The sequence below is a fragment of the Trichosurus vulpecula genome, chromosome 1 (genome assembly GCF_011100635.1).
Source record: "Trichosurus vulpecula isolate mTriVul1 chromosome 1, mTriVul1.pri, whole genome shotgun sequence".
Classification (NCBI taxonomy): Eukaryota; Metazoa; Chordata; class Mammalia; order Diprotodontia; family Phalangeridae; genus Trichosurus; species Trichosurus vulpecula.
In genome coordinates, this window is record NC_050573.1 from 512,947,138 (window position 1) to 512,968,186 (window position 21,049).

The following is a 21,049-nucleotide window of genomic DNA, read 5'->3' on the forward strand; positions in this document are numbered from 1 at the left end:
GTTAAAGGCATTTTTAAAGATGAAATGTTTAAAAAACATAATGCAAATCAGCATTAACAGAAGAACATTTGCTATCCATTTTGATGACAGGGAAAACTTTGAGCTTCTGTTAAGCAAAACATTAATCTCCCAAATTCCATTCTTCTAATTAGCAATGGACTTGTATTACCCAAAAAAGTACTTTACTATTATTGTTATCATTATTAATATATTTTAATTCCATCAATAAAAAACTTGTATAAAGTTATTTTCTCTCATATTATATAAGCACCTAAATAATATCCCTGATTTTGCCTCTTGGCCCACAAAGCCTTAAATATTTACTATCTGGCTATGAATAGAAAATAGAAAGTGAATTCTTTTTGCTTGTTTGTTTGTTTTTAAATCTGTCCTTCCCACAATGTTGCCCCAGCAAATCATTAGTCATGTCCAAAAATGTTATGTCTCTCTATTTTAAGTTCACTCACTACTTCTCTGTCAGGGGATATTTCATCATCATTTTTTTGGATTCATGATATACTCAGCTGCTACATCCTTCTCTTCAAATTGGCTGGCTGCTCGTAGAACACTGAGTTTAAAAACAATGCCCAGACCAACTGTCTTCATTCATTGATAGGCTCCACTCCTGACTATCTGGATCAGGGGTGGAGAACCAGTGGCACTCATACTTCGTGAAGTTTGGATTCAGTCAAAGGGCCATACTTGAGGACCTAGAGGGTCAATGTGGCCCTGAGGCTGCAGGTTCCCCACCTCCAATCTAGACTTTCTCTTTTATGGCACAGCAGTCTTCTTATCTTCAAAGTTCACTCTCTAAACATCTCATCTGGAAGTACCTTTCTCTCATTCTCTGGTTCCTCCTAGAACTTCCATTTTAAGGAATGCATTCATTCTTCTCTGGGCTCTGCTCTTGACTTTGTAGACTTTCTTTGTAGACCATGCCCCTGCACTTATACTCTCCCTTTTCAGCTTCCTCATCTGTGTTCTTCCCTCACCATTAGATTGTAAGCTCATTGAGGGCAGGAACTATCTTTCTTTCTGCTTGTAGTTTTATTCCCAGAACTTAGCACAGTGCTTAGCAAATAGTAATTGCTTTTAAAATGCTTGTTAATTTGATTTCTCATTGTGCTGATTAGAGTTCTAAAGTCTTTCAAACTTGTTTTTTGTCTATCAGTTGTTTTAGCTCTGTTCATTTGATTCCATATCTGTTTATCAGTGTCTTCCCAGGTTCCTCTGAATCTGTCAACTTCATCGTTACTTATGACACAATAATGTTCCTTTATATTCATATGCTATATTATGTTTAGCCATTCTGCAATAGGATGACACCTAGGGGGCAAATTCTTAACCAAACAAATGAGAGAATCAAATACAAAAGATAAAATAAAGTAGGTAATTTGATCACATGAAATTAGAAAGCATTTGTACAAATAAAATTAATATATCTAGGACAAGAGTAAGTAATCAACTGAGAAAAATCTCTGATTAGAATTTGTTATCCAGAATTTGTAGACAACTAACAAATATATAAAACCAAAAGTCAATAGAAAAATGGTCAAAGGGTACAAAGAGTTCTCAAAAGAATTATAAATTATTGACAATCATATGAAAAAATGCTCCAAATCAGTAGTAATAAGAGGATTGTGAATTAAAACAATTCTAGAGTTTTATTTCACATCCAGAAAATTGGCCAAGATAACAAAAGATGTGAATTTTTGGTGTTGGAGGTGTTGTGGGAAAAAAGGCACACTATTACATTATTGTTACAACCATTCTGGAAAGCAATATGGACTTACATAAATAGTGACTAAAGTGATATAACTTTTGACCCAGAGATTCCACTACTAGATATATGTATATATAGATAGATAGATATAGATATAGATACACATATATATACATGTATATATGTGTGTGTATGTATATATATGTATATATATATATATATATATGTATGTATATACCACAAGGAGATCACTAACAAAAACAAAGGTTCTATATTAAACAAAATATTTATAGCAGGATTTTTTGTTGTAGCAAAGTACTAACAGCAGAGTCAATGCCAGTTGATAGGGGAATAGCTAAACAAAATAGCTACTTAAAGATTTTGATAAATTGATAGAAAGAAATAAGCAGAGCCAGAAAAATGATATACATGATGACTACAACCATGTAAATGGAAAGAATAGATATACAATATTCTTCTTTCTATTCTTTTGCAAAAATTAGCATCCATGAATATGGAGTATTACATATAACATCAGCATTTTTTGATGTGTTGATCAATCTTGCTGATTTTTTTTTCTTCTTTAAAAAGATCTTTGTTATAAAGGATGTCTCTCTGGTAAGGGGGAGATAAAGGAAATCAAGGTGAGGTAGAAGCAAAAAAAATCAGTAAAAAGATATCAACAAAAACTCTGTTTCTAAAAATAAATATGCTATGAAGAGGCAATGTGACTATCAAATTTATCACAAAGGCTTCTTACACTTCCCTCATTCAAGATGTTTGCTTGACAAAACTTAGCAAGGAGGTTTATTTTGTAGCATCCTCAGTATTATAGAATTTGAGAGCTGAAAGGAATGTCAATGACCTATCTTAAAGACAAAAGGAATACCCACAATATTATTCCAGATGTGATCCTCCATTAAATGAATAACACAGTACATTCCCTGTACAAGAAGTATATAGAACATTAGCCTGGGCATATGGGAACTTGTTTTCTATCCTAGTTCTTTCACTAACTAGCTGGATTTGTAAAAGTCACTTGACTTTGTTTTCTTGTTTGTAAAATGGGAATGCCTAGAATAAAACTCAACCCCCTCTTTAGCCCTACTCCACTCCTCCCCCACAAACATGCAAACTGTCTCCTACCTACATTTGTAGTCTTACTTCATATAGTTATATAAGATGTATTCCCTTTCTGTGCACCTTATTCCAGAAAAGTAGCTGGTAGCTGTTCCCCAAAGTGAGCATCCCCTCTTCCCATCTCTATGCATGCACACAAGTCATACCCCAGCCTATAATGTGCCTCTTCTCTGCGTCTTAGAATTCTTAGTTTCCTGCAAGGAAGAGGACCACCTATGAATGGAAGGTGCAAAACCTTCCCTATTTTGTCCTGTCTATAGCCCCCAAGTAATGGATAAGTACGTCATAGGCAGAGATTGTTTTATTTTTGGTTTTGTATCCTTAAGTACTCGTACATAGTAGATATTTAATAGAGATTGGTTATATTGGGTTTAATCCCTACAAAAAAAAACTTTAAGAAAGGAACACAGTAGCTGTTTAAAGTTTATTAAATAACTGAGTAAATAGTGCAACCTACAGGTATTGAGGTGGAGACTAAAGTTAACTGGCTAACTCTTGCTCCTCAACTCCTCATTCCTCACTCTATCCACGAAAAAGTTATAATCAAATGTTTCCAAATCACATCTATCTTCTTCCACTGGGGCCTGCTAGAGATGTAATTCTCCTTCATGTATCATATCAGCTCTCTATCTTTGTCTCTCTATCTCTCTGTCTCTGTCTCTGTCTCTCCTCTCTCTGTCTGTCTCTCTGTCTCTCTGTCTCTCTCTCTCTCTCTCTCTCTCTCTCTCTCTCTGTCTCTCTCTCTCTCTCTCTCTCTCTCTCCTCTCTCTCTCTCTCTCTCTCTCTCTCTCTCTCTCTCTCTTCCTCACCCTCCCCCACCGATGCCTTTGACCTTAACTTTCTGGATCTGTTTTGGCGGCTCCTAGAAAAGAGAAGGAATGAGTTCACCGTCCATCTTGTTGCTACAAGAGGAAGTCTAGAGGCAGGGTCAAGTGGTTTCTGGACAGTACCACATTATCCACCTCCCCAACCCCTTTTTATGTAACCCTGAGAAGCTAAGGAGCAACCCGTACTTCCAACTGAGAACTGATTAAGACATTATTTTAAATTGCAGAGTATTTGAAGGGAGTTTTGCTTTTTCCCTCACTTTCCTGTTTAAGAAGAATTAGCGGGGCCGCCGTGGGCGAACCTTGGTCGGTGCGCACGCTCTCCATCCTCGCTCCTCCTGGTTTCCGTGCGCCTCTTTCCGCGATGCTGGCGCTGCGCTTCGGCCCCTGCCTGCTGACCCTGGGCCTGGTCACACAGCCGACCCCCGCGGCCCCGACGCTCGCCCGGCTCAGCTCGCCGGCAGCAGCGCCAGCAGCTCCGACTCGCGGACGGCGGCGCCGCCAAGAACCCGCTTGGCTACGTGGACATGGGTGCCGAGGAGCAGCCGCTGGGCCGGGCGGTGCTGGAGCTCAAACCAGATGTGGTGCCAAAGACTGAAGAGAATTTCAGGGTCTTGTGCACTGGTGAAAAGGGCCTCGGGTACAAGGGATCAACCTTCCACAGAGTTATTCCTTCATTCGTGTGGCAGGCTGGTGCCTTCACCAATCACAACGGTATGGGGGAAATCCATCTACGGGAGCCGATTTCCAGATGAAAACTTCATCCTGAAGCATGTTGGCCCTGGCATCCTGTCCATGGCCAATGCAGGCCCCAACAACAGTGGATCCCAGTTCTTCATTTGTACAGCAAAGACAGACTGATCACTGCTTACAAAGACCTGCACAAGTTCCTGTGCCTCTGCCCAGCCTCCCCCAGGAGCCAAAGCAAACTGGATGTGGAACAGGCCAAGAGTCCCAAATCATTGCTATTTAAAAGAATGGGAAGCTCTGGGTCCCTGAACCCCTTCTGTGTTGCCTCTGGGGCAATGGCGCATCACAGCAACCTCATCCATCTTCAGCAAGCGTGCCTGTTGCAACAATCTGCTAGCAGCTGCTGAAGGGGTGTAAGACCCACCAACATCCAGCACACAGAAAGCTGCCAACACAGGTTCTTTTGATCTGCTGCACTAAGGAAAGCAATGTTAAGGGGTTAACAATCTTACTTTAATCCAGCATACAAATACCACTCACTTAGTTCAGGGGAAAAAGCCAGCACCCTGAACTTCAGAGCAAATACAAACAAATTACAAACATCAACAGACCTTGTCTGATTCAAATCTCAATGCATAATTACCAGAGTTTAACAAAGTCCAAACATCTGGGTTTACAAGCTGGAGGGCTCTTAACTAGCTGCCCAGAGTCTCCACACCAACACGCCTCCAAGAATGAGAGCCTCCCACAAATAGCTCTGTTCTAGCTTTTTATACCCTCTTTAGCCATCAACAAAACGTCATCTGAGCGACAAGAACTTAGGCTCCTACTATTGGCTCTGGTCTTAGCAACTCCCCTTAGGACCCTGAGGGCTTCACACCCATGTAGGTTTAGCACTTAGTAGATAGGAGTTTGGGCCTGGGGTTTAGCACCTAGTAAGACTCAATCAAAGACACTTAATCATTTTAAGAAAGTAAGAAAGTCCCACCTTAATTGATATTACAGTGCCCCGAGGTGGCAGCCCAGGGCAGGGCGACTCACGCCTCTAGGACAGTCAACACTGGCCAAAGCCAACATTCAGACCAGAGTAAAATGATATGAGTGTCCCTTCCCAAATTCCTCCCCTCTCCCCTCAGTCTCTCCCCTTCCCACCACCTACCTCTAACACTACCCACTACAGACAGAAAGCCTCAGTTGTTCTGGAGGGGACGGGGCCTACAGGCTATAAAACTTGAAGCTCTTGTCCATGCCCGTGGAAGCAATGAACTTGGCATGGTGCCCAAAGGCCACCCCCGTGGTCAGGCCACTGTGCTCTGTGAAGTGGAAGATTTCTGTCCATTGTTTGCAGATATAGATCTTCATTGGTGCCTCCCAGGGCCAGGTACAGTGCTGCCCTAGTCGAAGATCAGTGACTTCACCTCAAAACTGTTATCCAGCTGCAATGTCTTCAAATTCTTGAGTTTGCAAAGATCCCCAAGTTTGACGGATGAATCATCGGCCGCGGTAGCCAAATAATAACCATTCTCTGAAAAGGTGATGCTGGTGATGGAACCAGAGTATCCAGGGAAATTGGCCACATTGGTGCATTCCTTCAGGTTCCAGATCTTGATTTGAGAGTCCACAGTTCCTGTCCCAAAAATAAGCCCATCAGGATGGAACTGAGCACAAGTGAAAGCACAACCCGAAGTTTCATTGGTGACCTTGGTGAGCACTTGTCCCATCTGGATGTCTGAGAAGGCCCAGTACTGATCATCAGAAGTGCTCAGAAGGTAATCACCAGTGGTGTGAAGACTGAGGCCTGTCAGGCACTCTCATGTGCATGGACAGCTTGCACACAAGAAGCGTTGGGGACTGACCAAATATGGATGGTGGCATCCAGGGAAGCAGAAAACACCAGATCCTGGGATGGTTGGAACACCACTCTGGTGCTTGGCATGGCCTTTGAGTGTGGCCAGGATCTGCTCTGAACTCTTGTCAAAGACAACAACGTTTTTATCCGCCCCTCTGGTGAGGGTCTTGTTGGTGTCCAAGGGACAGAGGTCCAAAGCAAGGATTCCTGGGATGCTGGCACTGTGCAGCCCCATGTGGGATGCCACCTGCCAATATCTGCTGAGATCTTCCGGCTTTACCAGCTCCTCTGTCACTGTCTTCCCCCTTTTTTTACGCTGGGTGGTGAGCACCATTGCTTTGTCTTGGAGCTTCTGGATAATCTCAGGGATCATTCCAACCAGCTCTCCCAAATCCATTGGCTCACCAGCACCCACAACGCTGGGCTGGGAGCTTGGCACAGCCTGGGGGACAATGAGGCCAGACTGGGGCTTCAGTGCGGCTAGAGCTTCTTGGGCAGCAGTGAGCTCCTTGGTGAGAGGGGCAATGACACGGCAGGCAGCATCATGCTGGTAGAGCGTGTGTGACAGTTCCTGGGGGGTGTTCTGCAGCTGCTGGCACAGGGTTCAAATGTGGAGCATGACAGCATCCCATTCATCTTGCAAGGCTTTCAGGATGGCCAGGATGCTCGTGGCCGAGGGTAGTTTGGGCCGGATGGGGTGGGCAACTTTGAAGTCAATGAGCTGCTCCTCGGACAGGGGCTGGTTGTTGATGAGGTCGGTGCCATTCTCTGCGATGTACTTCTGGATGAGCCTCCGCTCGTACACGTGGTTGGACACGGTACACGCAGGGGTGCTCGAGCACCTCTTTGGAGATGGAGCAGTTGAGGGCCATGGCGCTGCCACCGCACCACCGCCACACTGCCACCCCACCGCCGCTGCCCTGGGGCCCCCTTCCCGCCGGGCTCTGCTGCCAGGGCCTCCGCCTCTACTTTCAGTTCTCCCCCTCTCCAGAGGGTGGTTCCTGTTCGGGGGTGGGGGGAGAAGAGGACGGCAGGGAGCGCCGGGCTTCACTTGGGGGAACCTGTAGCTCGCTTTCGTCTACCCTTTCTCACAGGCTGGACGGAAAGCATGTAGTGTTTGGCCACGTCAAGAAAGGCATGGATGTGGTGAAGAAGATAAAATCCTATGGTTCCAAGAGTGGCAAGACATCTAAGAAGATCATTATCACAGACTGTGGCCAGCTGAGCTAACCCGAGCCGCGGAAGACTTTTGGTTACTCAAGCATGTTTGTTTTCTTCCCCCGCCCTTCCTGCTCTCCGCCTACAAAAAAAGACTCTGAGTCTTTAGGGAATTTCTAGTTGAATGTATTGTGTCTAGGGATAACTGAATTGGTGGCAGCATCTGATTTTTTTTTTTTTTTTGTTACATCACTGTTTTGTTCCTGTCTGTGCAAAGATCTGTTTTGAGCATCTGCCTCTTGGTCTCTTTCCCATCCAACCCACCAGGGCTTCCCCTCGGAACCTGAGTGCAACATGCTGCTCACCACCTCCTAAGAGCCTTCAGGGCCTCTCTCTTCTGGCCAAGCAAGGTTGAGTACATCCAACCTTGTTTTAGTATGGCTAGTCACTGTTAAGGAAGTCTGATGGGCCACGTGGAGTCTGTGGGTGCCTGTCTGTCATAATTGGTACATAGAGAGGGTGTAGCCTGACCCAAGGAGATGATGAGTCAGAATTCACTAGTATTATTGGCAAAAGATGGTAATCATTTTTTCCCCTCAAAATCGGAAGACCTAATTAATTTATTGCACGAAATAGGAATGAATGCCTTCTCTTCAAGAGGAGACAGAGTGATGTGATCTGAAGAGTGCTGATCTGGAAATCTGTGAAAGCTGGGTTTTGTCACAATGTGTAACCTTGGGGACATCACCACCTCTCTGGGCTTCATTTTCCTCATGTGCTACACACAAATAACCTCTTATGTCTCCTTCCCCTTCTGTGATCTCTAATCTTTTATGGTAGCCTATTAAAGCCTCCCCCATGGTACAGCTGACAGGGGTCATCTTTTCTCTTGATATTTAAACCTCTCTCCCCTGCCAGGCCATATGTGTCTCTTTGTTGACGGACCCTGGCCCCGGGTTCTAGTATATCTGTAGATCTCTCCAGTATCCCTCTAATCTATCATGAGGGTCCATCTGCAATATTATTCTTGGATGTCATGTGTCTTACTGACTTGGCGAGGTAAAGACTTGGTTCTTACCATACCCCAGCAATCTCTGTAACCTCTCATTTCAACACTGAAGAGGGTTCAAGCCCTCTTCCTGTTTCAGCATCCCTTTGGTCTCCTGTGGCCTGACTGTGATTTGTAGGGGCCATGGAGCCTCTACCAAGCCATGGACTCCAGCCAGGTTCCCTTGGATCTAGGAAACTGTGAAGTCACAAAGCACTTCTACTATTCTTGAGACTTGCTCCAAACAGTAGAAGTGGGTTACTGTAAACAAGTTTAAAGAATTAAGCTGTGAGCAGTAGTTGTCCACTGTGAATTTATATGTCTGTGAGGAAAGTTATCAATAATTGAAAACATACCTTAGCATGAAAGGTTTACTGGTGGGGAGTGGAGCTCCATTGATGCTAGAGGACACAATTGACCTCTGTGGAAAGGCAAATAACTTGGTTTCTATTCAATAAAAAAAAATGTGCCCATCATTTGAAACCAACTCAGTTTGTAAAATCTTTGTGGTTTTTAAAAATATTGATTTTAAATGCAAAAATTAATCCTATTTTATTACAAAAGAATAAAAAAAGAATTAGCCCAAAATTCATCTCTCTCTTAAACTGGTAAATAATCAGTTTTCCTTTTGGGAAAGGGTTGAGCTCAGGGGAAGAAGCCAACCATATTTCCCATGGCAGACAGCTATTCACTTACAAATGATTTACTCCCCAAATGCTTATAATTACTGTTATTATGAATGTTTCCCCTTTCATGTGAAAAGAAAACAGTGACTGATAAATCCTTTGACTCATGTGATTGATAACAGCAGATAGCAGAATTCTGGGGAAAGATTTTAATCTCTGTATAGTGATAAGAGATACATGGTCATCTCTAAGAATATATGCCATCTTGGAGTTAGGGGGGAGGGTAGAAATGGGGAGAAAATTTGTAATCCAAACTCTTGTGAAAACCAGTGCTAAAAACTAAAAATATTAAATAAATTTTAAAAAGAAATGACAAAAAAATAAAATATAAAAGGGAAAAAAGAAGGACATAATCATGCCACGGTTGGAGATCCAACATTTAAATCTCCAACAAGAGAAAACATTCCTTAAATTCAGGGATACACTTGGAGACAGATCTAATCAGCTCCAAAGAGCATGTTTTTAAATTTTCTGTGAGAACATTTATACTTCAGAATTTAGCAAGCTTTACAAATTAGGGCTTTATTTATTGTTTTCTTGATGGTCTAGATTTAAGAAAGTGATGAGGAAAATGTTAATAGTGTGGATTAAACTTAAAATTATGTTGTGGGTACATTTTTCCCCTAGAAAGCTAGTCATTAAACATTTACCTGCATGCTTCTACTTAAATTCCTCACATTCCCTTACAAGCTCTACAAATGAAGAGGGCTTAAATCTAAAGCAGAATATCCAGTGACCAATCCTGTTCCTGCTTTTCCACCCCTTACCGTGTTATTGGTATTGTTGTGGTTGTGTGTGGTTTGTCCTTCATTCTCGAAGAGGACCATGACATCAGGAAGATGATGCTATAACTTGCAAGTGAATTGGATTTAAGTGAGGGAGAGCTGTGCAAAGTCACCAGCCTCACTTTCTCCTCCAGAGCCATCTGGGTCCAGTGGCCAGATATAGATCAGGATGACTGGAGATGACCCAAACAATTGAAGAGTAGCAATGGAGACCACTATATTGGTGAAAGCATTCCTTGAAGGGAAACACACAATCTCTTTAAAACTTTACTTGTGTGAAGCTTCCCTATCATATAAAAACTATAATTCCATATGAGATTCTGAAATGACTTCATTAATTCAAAAATCTCTATGGTTGAAATTTTAATATGTTATTTTTTAAACATAGTTTTATTAAGTTCAGAAAGTTGAATCTAAATATAATTTTTGCCCAGCAGAGGTCACTCTGACCCTCCCCCTCTTTCTCTAGTACAGCAACTGTCAAACATTTTGGTCTCAGGACCCCTTTAGAATCTTAAAAAGTGTTGAGGACCCTAAAGAGCCTTTGTTTACGTAGGTTATATCTATAAATATTTGTCATATTAGAAAATAAAAATTATATTTTTAATTTATTAATTCATCTCCAAAATTATAAAAAGTTTATTGCATGTTAAGATAAAAATATTTTTAGGAAAAATAACTATATTTTCAAAATAAATTTTAAAAAACCTTTATGAAAAAAGTAACATTGTTGTACATTTCTGCCAATGTAAATTGCAAGTTGCTTTTGTACTATCAGTGTAAAGTCAACACAGTTGTTCCAGGATAAACTCTGAGATTCAGAACAGTTATTCAACAGTTTGAATATTATGCCACCATTCTGTTTGCTGCCAAGTATTCACATAAAAGATCTTCTTCAATCATCAGTTAATTTGGATACCAAACAAATAAAGCAAAACAGCAAGTCTAGCCACGTCTGTAGATTCATTCATTTGTAAGATAAAAGTACAAGTTTGCAAATGAGATTAACTCAGTCTTCCTCTCTGAAGCTAAATCTTTAATCCACAGGTTATGATGCATATGAAAAATTCCACTGTACAATCATGAGAATTGAGTGAAAAAGATAAATAACATCTTAATATTATCATGAAAATAGTTTTCTTGCCAACCCCTTAAAAGGATATAAGGAATCCCTAAGGGTCCCTGGACTACATTTGAGTATCCCTGCTCTAGTGGGTGGAGAAAAAACTCAAAGTCCCCTGATATAAAATGATCTGTCTGCTTAGAGAAAGTGAATTTAGCTTGTGAGCATTTTGGTCTAGGATGAAGGTCGCAGTTCTCTGTGGCTTCCTTTCTCTGCAAAGCTAAAAAATAGAATACGTAAAAGAAAATAAACCTAAAAAATACAAATTACAAATCAATTTCATGAATTTTTGAGTCCCCAAATAATCTATTGATTAACAATCTAGGACAGTGATTTCTAAGCCAATTGAATTTAGTCCAAATATTCAAAGATTTTCCTTCCATCTCCTATACAAAAAGTAGTAATCCATACCTGGTAGACATGATAGTATTATGTATAAAATAGTAAATTATGTATAAAATAGTATTATGTATAAAATAGTAAATTAAGTACTAAAGGAAATATAAGAGCAGTAAGAAAAACTTAGATTTATTTAGTGCTTTTGGGCAGAATGTTACTTGAATAAAATGTGGTCCATTCAGTGATGTAAGGATGACTTAAATATAATTAAGCATGAAGGAGAGTCAGTTAGTGTGGCAATAAAGAGAGTGAACTGTCTATAATTATGAAGACCTAGATTCAAGTACTACCTCTAACACATATTTGCTGTGTCACAATAAAAGTAAGTTGTTAATCTGTATCAATGGAGAGAGTTTGCCACTGGAATTTCCTGTACCAGAGATGTTAAACATGCAGCCAGCAGTAGCATGCCATGGACGACACTCCCAAGTGCAACCCAAACCATATTAAAATGTAATAGGGAAATATTTAACAAAATCAATAAAAATGCAATAGAACATAGATAATGTTGATATATAGTTTTCTAAGTCAATATGCAGCCTGCAGGGATCTTTGTGTACAGTTTGGAGGTCTAATTTCTATGAGTTTGACAACACTTCCTTACATCAATAAAATTACAAGTCTACACCTGATTAACATCACACAAAAGAAGAACATAAAGGGTAGGTGGGGATCATAAGAATAATATAGGGGGCAGCTAGGTGTCACAGTGTGTAGAGCACCGGCCCTGGAGTCAGGAGGACCTGAGTTCAAAACCGGCCTCAGACACTTGACATATGTACTAGCTGTGTGACCTTGGGCAAGACACTTAACCCCAATTACCCTGCCAAAAAAAAATCCAAGAATAATATAAGGACAAGTTTTGTTTTGGGGATACAAAGGTATCATTTGGGGACGTAAATTTGGCTGGCCATGCAATCCTATGATCAACTGAATATTTTCAGATTTTCTACTGCTTTTGGAATATATATATTTTTATTCTTTTGCTACTTAAATTTGCCAGCTGTCTATCTGTAGTGGATTAGAGACTAAATAAATAAATGTGTAGATTTTTTTAAAATCAATTATTTGTTTTGTCTTTAGTTAATGATTTGTTGTTCACTTGCATGCAGATTTTTATATATTAAATTCTAAATTGTAATCTATGTCTTTATAACTCCAGATGCAAGGGTGTATGTCAAGGACAGAGAGACAGACAGAGAAAAGTGAAAGGAAAAAAGGAAAAGACAAAAATACCCAGGTTTAGACAAAGAATGCAATTTGCCCTTGTCATAAAGGATGATCCTTGGCCTTGGAGGGAAGAAATACTATAGAAGAAATATAAACCTATTTCCCTGTGCTACAATTTCCAAGGTCCAACGTAAGAATGCATTCATAAAATAATAATCCACAAATTAATTTACCATTCAGAGACAGTCTGAGTTTCAGATTTTCATAAATTCACATATAAATAAAGCCAAATTTATCACATAATTTATTCTCTTAACTGTTCTAGTTGCTATGCCAATTATAATTAATTGCCCACAAATTTGAATTCCACTGTTTCAGAATTTGTCATCATTTCACCTGGATTGGACTAAATTATTATCTTTAGAATACAGAGAGAGTATAGAAAAAAATAGTGTAAAAAAGTGGAAATTTTGATCTACTTAAGAGAACAAAGTTATTAGCTATTATCTTTTTCCAGCACTCTTTTCAATTCTGTAAAGCCTTTTTTATCTTTATTTAACATCTTTTCCCATGTCAGTGTCCTTGTAATCTCTTTGCCTGAATAGAGACCTATCCCTATTCCACCACTCTCTCCCCTACCAAAAAAAGAAGAAGAAGAAGAAAAACCACTATCTCTAGCTGCTGAAAATATTTTTAGATGCCCAATACTTCAAGGTATTATGACCACTTATATGACCACTTAGTTAGGGTGCTATTCCTATTCTACCACTCTCAAGGGAATTAATCTGTGTATCTCCTATGTACTTACATTTGAATTTCTATTTTCATTATGTTCCTCTGATTATCTCTTCAATTTGATGATAAGCTATTTGACTATAAGGTAAAGGATCATGGTTTAAGTCTGTAGTCCAAAGTAAGCCATTATCACCAATAAGAAAGAGCCAAGTTTGAGTCTCATTCATTATACACTGTCAATGTTCACAGAAAAAAATATTTACCTCAATTTTCCTACTTATGAATAGATGCCTTAATTAAGATATATTAGAATAGACAGAAGAAACAGTGATTAGAAAGAATAAACAGTGATCTTTGAGCTCTTTCTGGAGTTCCATAACTTTGAGAATACAAGAATACCCCATACTAAGTTATTCCAATGATATTTCAAAATAAAACAATTATTAAATTATAATCAAATGCCATTGTAATGTCATGAAACATTATTGTTCAGCTGACTAACCACTGTACTATAGAAAGCTGCCCTCTCTAATATTATTTTACCTAATGTTTCAGAGCATGTCTGTGGTGGCCTAGAATCATGCTGATAGACTGAAATATGGAGACTTAACAACTGCTTCACTGGGAGTAATGAAATAAATTTTAAATATGTCATATCCTACATTCAATGTATATTTAAATGGCAGGCTAAAGCAGGTGATTTTTCTACCTTAAGTTTACTACTTGCAAATACAATAAAATCTCCATCATTTATGGGAAAGCAAATTTGAAATATAGATTATTTTAAGAAGAAATTCTGTTGTTATCTACAAGAGCATAAAATATTTATAAATGTAAAAAATGTGATATTTTAAATATTACTTTTACAGCACATTACATAATTAGAATAGTAATTAACAAAAGAAATATAACCAAAAGATTTAAAGAGTTATGAAAAAAATCTTCCTTTAGAAGGATTGGACCAAAAACCACAGTACAGAAACAACAAAAATTATATCAAAGACATGACAAAATATAACAAAATATACTAAAATTTATGAGTTATACTTGGAGCAATTCTTAGAGGCAAATTTATTTCTCTGAATACTTACAAAAGATAAAAAGAGAATATTAATTAGCTGAATTTACAGTAAAATATGGAAAATCAACAAATTAATATAAAAATTAAACATAAAAGAGAAATCACTAAGAGGAAAAGAGAAATTAACACAGCTAAAAACAATTGAATTAATGAAGAAAACAAAGGGTTTTTTAAAACAATTAAATCATATACTATTAACTAAATTGACAAAAATACTGAGGAGAGACAAATTAAAATCAAACTGAGAAAGGAACTTAGAATAAATGGTAAAGAAATAAAGGAAATTAATTAAGAATAATCCACACAAGTATATGCTAACAAAACTGAGACTTAAAAGAAATGATAAATGTATTTGTTTACATGTTCTGTGCCTGCTCCCATTCCACCTCCATTACTATGTAATCTCCTTAAAAGCAGGAAATGCTTTTCGTTTTGTTTTTGTGTTCCCAGCATCTAGCACAGTGAATACTTACAAAAATACATAACATCCAAATTGATGAGATAAGAAAGAGACAATCGAAATAAACCAACATTAGAAAAATAGATCAGGCAGGTCTATTTACCTCATTAAAAAAGGTAATTCATATCAGGAGTTAAATATTTCTTTTGCAGATGTACCTATGATTTATTTCAAAAACCCAAAAGCATCAACAAAAACAACAGTCAAAATCACAAAGCTAGATGTGAAGTCAGAAAGATGAGGCCATTACTAAAAGGGGGAATCATGGAAGAGGTGGCATGTCAATGAACTTTAAAGGATGAGTAGAAAAAAAGACATTCTATGCATAAGAAATATGAATAAATCAACCAATTAGAAAAGGAGATCCAGAATCTCAAGGAGAAAAATAACACCTTGAAAATTAGAATGGGGCAAAGTGAAGCCAGTGAAATTATAAGAGATCAAGAAATAATTAAACAAAACATGAATAATGAAAAAATAGAAGAGGAAGTGAAACATCCTCTAAGAAAAACAACAGATTTGGAGAATAGATCAAGAAGAGAAAATATAAAAATAATTGGAATAACTGAAAGTCATGATCAAAAAAAAGAATCTTGATACAATAATATGAGAAATAATTAAAGAAAATTGTCCTGAAGCATTAGAACAAGGCAAGGAAGTAGAAATAGAAAAAATCCATCACACACCACTTAAAAGATATCCTGTGAGGAAAACTCACAGGAATATCATAGTCAAATTCCGGAACACCCAGCTCAAAGATAAAATATTAAAAGCATCAAGATTAAAACAATTTAAATATGGTGGTGCCACAATTAGAATTCACAAGACCTAGCAGCAGAGACATTAAAGGACCACAGGTCTTGGAACACAATATATAGAAGAGCAAAAGACCTGAGGCTCCGGCTCAAAATATCATATCCTTCAAATTTTAGTATTATCTTGAATGAAAAAAAATGGACATTTGACAAACACTCAGACTTTCAAGACTTTGTTAAAAAAATTCCTCAACTTTATATTAGATTCAACATACAAAAGAAACATGAGGTACACACCGAAGACTGACTATAAGAGATTCATAAGAACAGATTGCTTACCTTTTACATAACATAAAATGCAAAATGTACGTTTAACATTCTTATTAATAATTGTGAGCTCACAAGAAAGAGGGGGATGAACCTGACTATGATATGAATTTAAAAAGTAAAACCATTTAGAAACAACTAAAAACAGTAACTTTTATACAAAAGAGGTGCAAGGAGAAGAAAGGATACAGAGGATTTAGACAGGGCAGGAGGGTTGGTAGTTCTGGTAACCTACTTTCATAGTGAATGGGTTTAAGAAGGAACAATACATATATATTTAGAAGAGTATAAAAGTCTTCTAAATTTAGAAGAAATAAAATGATAGCGTTATAGTGAGGGGGAAGAGGACAAGGGAGGGATTAGGAAAAGAGAGGGATTTTTAGAGGGGAGAATGAGGGAATAGGTAAAAGGAATTTAAATTAATGGGAATGGGGGGATAGGGGAGGGATCCTTAGAGGGGGGAAGGCAAGTAATAGGAGGGCAGGGTGGTTAGTGGAGGCAAGGAGGCAAGTAATAGGAAGGTGATGTAGTGGGTAGAAGTAAAGTAGAGGAGGCAGAAAGGACTGGAAATATTTGGAAGGATAGAAAAGATTTGTACAAACATAAAAAACAAAGATCAGGAGTAGATTATGTATGAGAAATCATATGTCTATATATGTATGTATATATGTATAAGTGTATGTATATATCTGTATGTGTATGTATATATCAAGAAATATCTAAATTATATTGTAGCCTTCTGGGGGGTTGGGGGAGGGGGGAAAAGAATAAAGTTTAAAAGTACGTGGCAGAAAACAAAAGAAAACACAAGGAAGCAAAGAAAGAAAAGATGGACAATTCTCAACACAAGGTGTATTATTTATCATACAGGTTTTCTTGAAATGAAAATTTGTTACGTATTTTGAATCCTTTCCTATGCTCTGCTATGCACATGCCATATTTTTTTTCTTTCTTATTTTACATTTAAGTTTCAATATTTAAGTTTATGATATGCTTTTGCTTCTTTTTTCTATTATGTATTTGTGTTCTGGTAAAATAATTTTTTTAAAAAAAGAAATATGAATAAATCACAGAGACAGGAAAGTACAGGATATATTTGAGGGAGTTGCTCTTCTCCTGATACACCTCTTGGTACTCTCGTTATCTTCATGGATTCATATTTATTATTACTATTAACAACAATAACAATAAAGTACTTGTATAACACTTTAAGGTTTGCAAAGCCCTCATTTTCTCATTTGATCCTCACAACTCTGGGAGGTAGGAGCTATTTTTATCGCCTTTTCATAGATGAAGAAACTGAGGAAGAAACAAGTTAAATGGTTTCTCCAGGGTCACACAATAATCATCTGAGGCTGGATTTGAACTCGAGTCTTCCTGACTCCAAACCCAGTGCTCTATGCACTGCCTCTATTTATCATCTCTATACAGATGATGTCTTATTCTCTCTCATAAGTTCCATTTCAACATGACCAACAAGATATATACAAGATAAACTGGAGGTAGTCTCAGAGGGAGACACTATGATTAAAGAGGACTGGGAAGGGCTTCTTGCTGGTGCGGCTTGAAGAAAACCACAGAAGCTGGCAGGCAGAGATGAGGATGTGGACCCATCTTCCTTCAAGTCCCAGCTAAAATCTCATCCAAAAGCCCAATCCTCAATTCTAATGCTTTCTCTCTGTTAATTATTTCCTTTTATTCTGTATATATTTGGTTTGTACATAGTTGCACATGAGTTTCCTCTCCCAATAGATTCTGAGTTTCTACAAGGCAGGAACTGTCTTTTTCAATTTGGCCTCCACAATAATTCTCCAATTCATCCCTTTTTCTATTTGTGTGGCCACCATCCTAGGCCAGGCCCTCAGAACCTCTCCCCTAGGCCACTGAAATGAGCTAATTGGGCTCCTTGCTACTAGTCTCAGCAAGCTCTAAACTATTCTCCATATATTTGTCAAAAATAATCTTCCAAAGGCAGAAATTTACCTTGTCAGTCCCTTAATCAAAAACCTTCAATGGCTCCCTAACATCTACAGGAGGAAATACAAACTCTTCAGGTTAGCACTTAAAGTCCTTCATCATCTGACTCTACCTTACCTTTCCATACTTATATAACTTCTCTTCTGAAGGAAGAAAGAATGGCCTGACTGTAATGGCAAGCAAAGTGGGACTTTTTGCCATTTTTTCTTTTGGAGTGCTTCTCAGCACTAAGGCAATCAAGTGCCTTTGATTGAGTCACCTTTATTTCAATCAAGAGTCTTTGTTTCAATCAAGAGTCTTTGATGACCTGCTTAAGTCACAAGAAAGCCAAAGTCACATGAGTTTGAGTCATGATTGTGATGCCTTCTGCGGGCTGACCTTGAAGTGTATATATACTCTGAGGTTAGCATTTTGCTTTGGGGCTCATTCACTCCAAGATTGTTCCTGTGATTTGACCAGATGAGACTCTGAGTAGCTGTAAAGGAGCCCCCCAGCTTTGAGAACCCAGATGTTGGTGCTTCTCTCTCTGGTAACTATGTATGTATTGCCCTGGACAGACAGTTAGAAGCCTTCTCTGATGATTTGTGTTATTTGCTCTGTTTATATAATTTCTGCTTATAATTTCTGTTAGTGTTTTCTCTGAAGTTCAGGGTGCTGACATTTTCCCCTGGACTAAGTGAATGATAGATGTATGTTTAATTAAAGTGAGATTGTAAACCCCTTAAAGTTGCTTTCCTTAGAAAAGCATATCAAAGAACCTGTGCTAGCAGCCCTCCTGTGTGCTGCCATTATTGGCCTTATACCTCCACAGCAGCTGCAAGCAACATTGTTGTTACGCTACAACATCTCTTGACTCTATCACCCTTCTATCAACATAGTTAAATACTGACTCAGCAATTTATACTCTTAGAGAATTGCCTAGAACAGTGATGTCAAACTCAAATAGAAATGGATTCCTGATCCATACAGGCCATGAATTTGACACCTCAGGCCTAGACCTCTGAGAGGTTAAGTGATTGGTCCAAGGTCTTATAGTCGATATGGGTCAGAGGCAGGACTTCAACTCATATCTTCCTACCTTCAAGACCGGATATCTACCATGCTATACTGCCTGTATCACATATGGCAGATCTTTAATAAATAACCACTGAATTGGATTGGATCAGGAGTAAAATAAGTCAATGAAGTTAGAACAACAGCAGATTATAAGATCATGATATTTTTGAGGTGAGAACTTTGATATCACCCAGTCTGAACCCCATATTTTATAGGCAAAGTGATTGGGCCCAAAGGGATAAAATGATTTTCCCAAGATCACACTGGCAGAACTGTGTAAGAAGAAGCTGAAATGTCTCTCTTAATCACAGTGTGAGACCAAGACTAAGTAAGCCAACAGAGACATAAATTTGCTTGTTGGGTTTTTTTTTCTATAAAGGTTCTATTTGGGTAGATGACTTTAGAAAGTTTTAATTAACATTTGCAGAAGACTGATATCTTCAGAAGTATGCCATGTAAGCATAAAATATTAGCAGTCAATTTATTATCAGTAGATCCATGGAGTCTGCCAAATAATTATACTTAATTAAATATGATAAAGTAAAATATGCCAGAATGTTTCAGTTCTGAGCAATGGTGAAGTTCAAACCTCACACAGTTGTTAAGTATGTATATAAGTTTAAATTTGTATAATTTAGGATAAACTGATGTTTCTTTTTCCGCATTTCCTAATGAGAAAAATGTCTTCTCAGTGTGTTTCTAATCTAGGATTGATATCCATAAAAAGACAACAGCACTGGGATGGCATGATAAATTGATCAGAAGCCCAAGATTTGGATGGGCTTCACTCATCTAAATAATTGGTGAAAAGAAAAATAATAACTAATTTAGAGGATATAAATTTCAAGATGAGAAGATTTTGTTACTTCCTGGGGTCTATCAGGACATTAATTTCTTTTCTGAGTTCTAAGTTTCCATTCAACCGTGTGACAGGACAAATATCTACCAGTGGTAAACAAATCTATCCTATTCCCAGAACATGAATTAGGCTGGGTTGGGGGCGGGGTTCTTTTTTTTCCCTATGGCTACAAAGCTCTCCTTGACACTTGATTGGCCCCAGGGTCAAGGCTCAAGTGGTGTCTCCCTTGATGCGGGTAGCCATCAGCATGACTTCCTGGTCACTAAAGAACATAAAAAAGATCCACACATGTGGAGTCAGGGCTCTCCTGATTTGGAAAATATCACAAAGGTTCACAAATCACTGCATTGTGCCCAGTTGACCAGATGCACTTCCATATAGAGATGAGTTGGGGTGGAGGGAGTGGGGTATCTACTCAAGCTAATTGGCATATCTTTGTTAAATATCTTTTTATGCTATTGACAAGTAAACCTTATTTAGAAAACTGTTGGATGACCTACAAGTGCCTTATTTCATCTCATCATCAAACTTCAATTAGTAAGGCACCAACGAGGCTGAATCAGGTCTATCCCTAACAAACCTAGAGACATAAAGCTTCGAGGAGTTGTGTACAAGCCAGAGTTTGAAAGACCAATTGTGGAACTAAGGAGGTTGGAGGAAGTGTAAGAAATTTGACTGCCCTATACTATTCTTTCTCAAGAATGTCCTTTAAGGTTGTCATATGGAAAAGGAATCACAGAATTACAAAACCACAGAATTTTACATTGGTGACATATCTCAGCTGTAATCTATTCCATTCAGAGAAAGGAATCTCCACTATAACATACCTGACAACTGGCATCTAGCCTCCGTTTAAAGACTTCCAATGGGGTGGGGCTAGGGGTGGGGGATACATCTTCTCCTCAGGTAATCCATTTCATTCTTAAATGGCTCTGTTAGGAAATTTTTCCTTACATCAAGCTTAAACTTGCCTTTTTGCAACTTCTACCATTGCTCCTGATTCTATCCTCTGGGGGAAATGGAACAAGTGTGATCCCTCTTCCCCATGACAATTCTTCAAATACTTGAAGATAGTTACCATGTCTCCCCTGTGTCTTCTCCAGGCTAAACATCACCAGTTCTTTTAACCAAACCTCTTAAACATGAATGCTCTCCAGCTTGCCAATTTCCCTTTAACTGTGACTCCCAAAACTGAACACGG

General features: G+C 38.4%; 1 protein-coding gene and 2 pseudogenes across 1 annotated transcript in view; 1 reads left to right on the top strand and 2 right to left on the bottom strand.

Annotated features, from left to right (window-relative positions):
- Positions 1-21,049, bottom strand: part of SHC3 (SHC adaptor protein 3) — a 172,268-nt gene that overhangs the window by 134,405 nt on the left and 16,814 nt on the right. The window lies entirely within an intron of this gene.
- Positions 4,055-7,459, top strand: LOC118834896 (annotated as a pseudogene).
- LOC118834895 lies at positions 5,596-7,101 on the bottom strand (annotated as a pseudogene).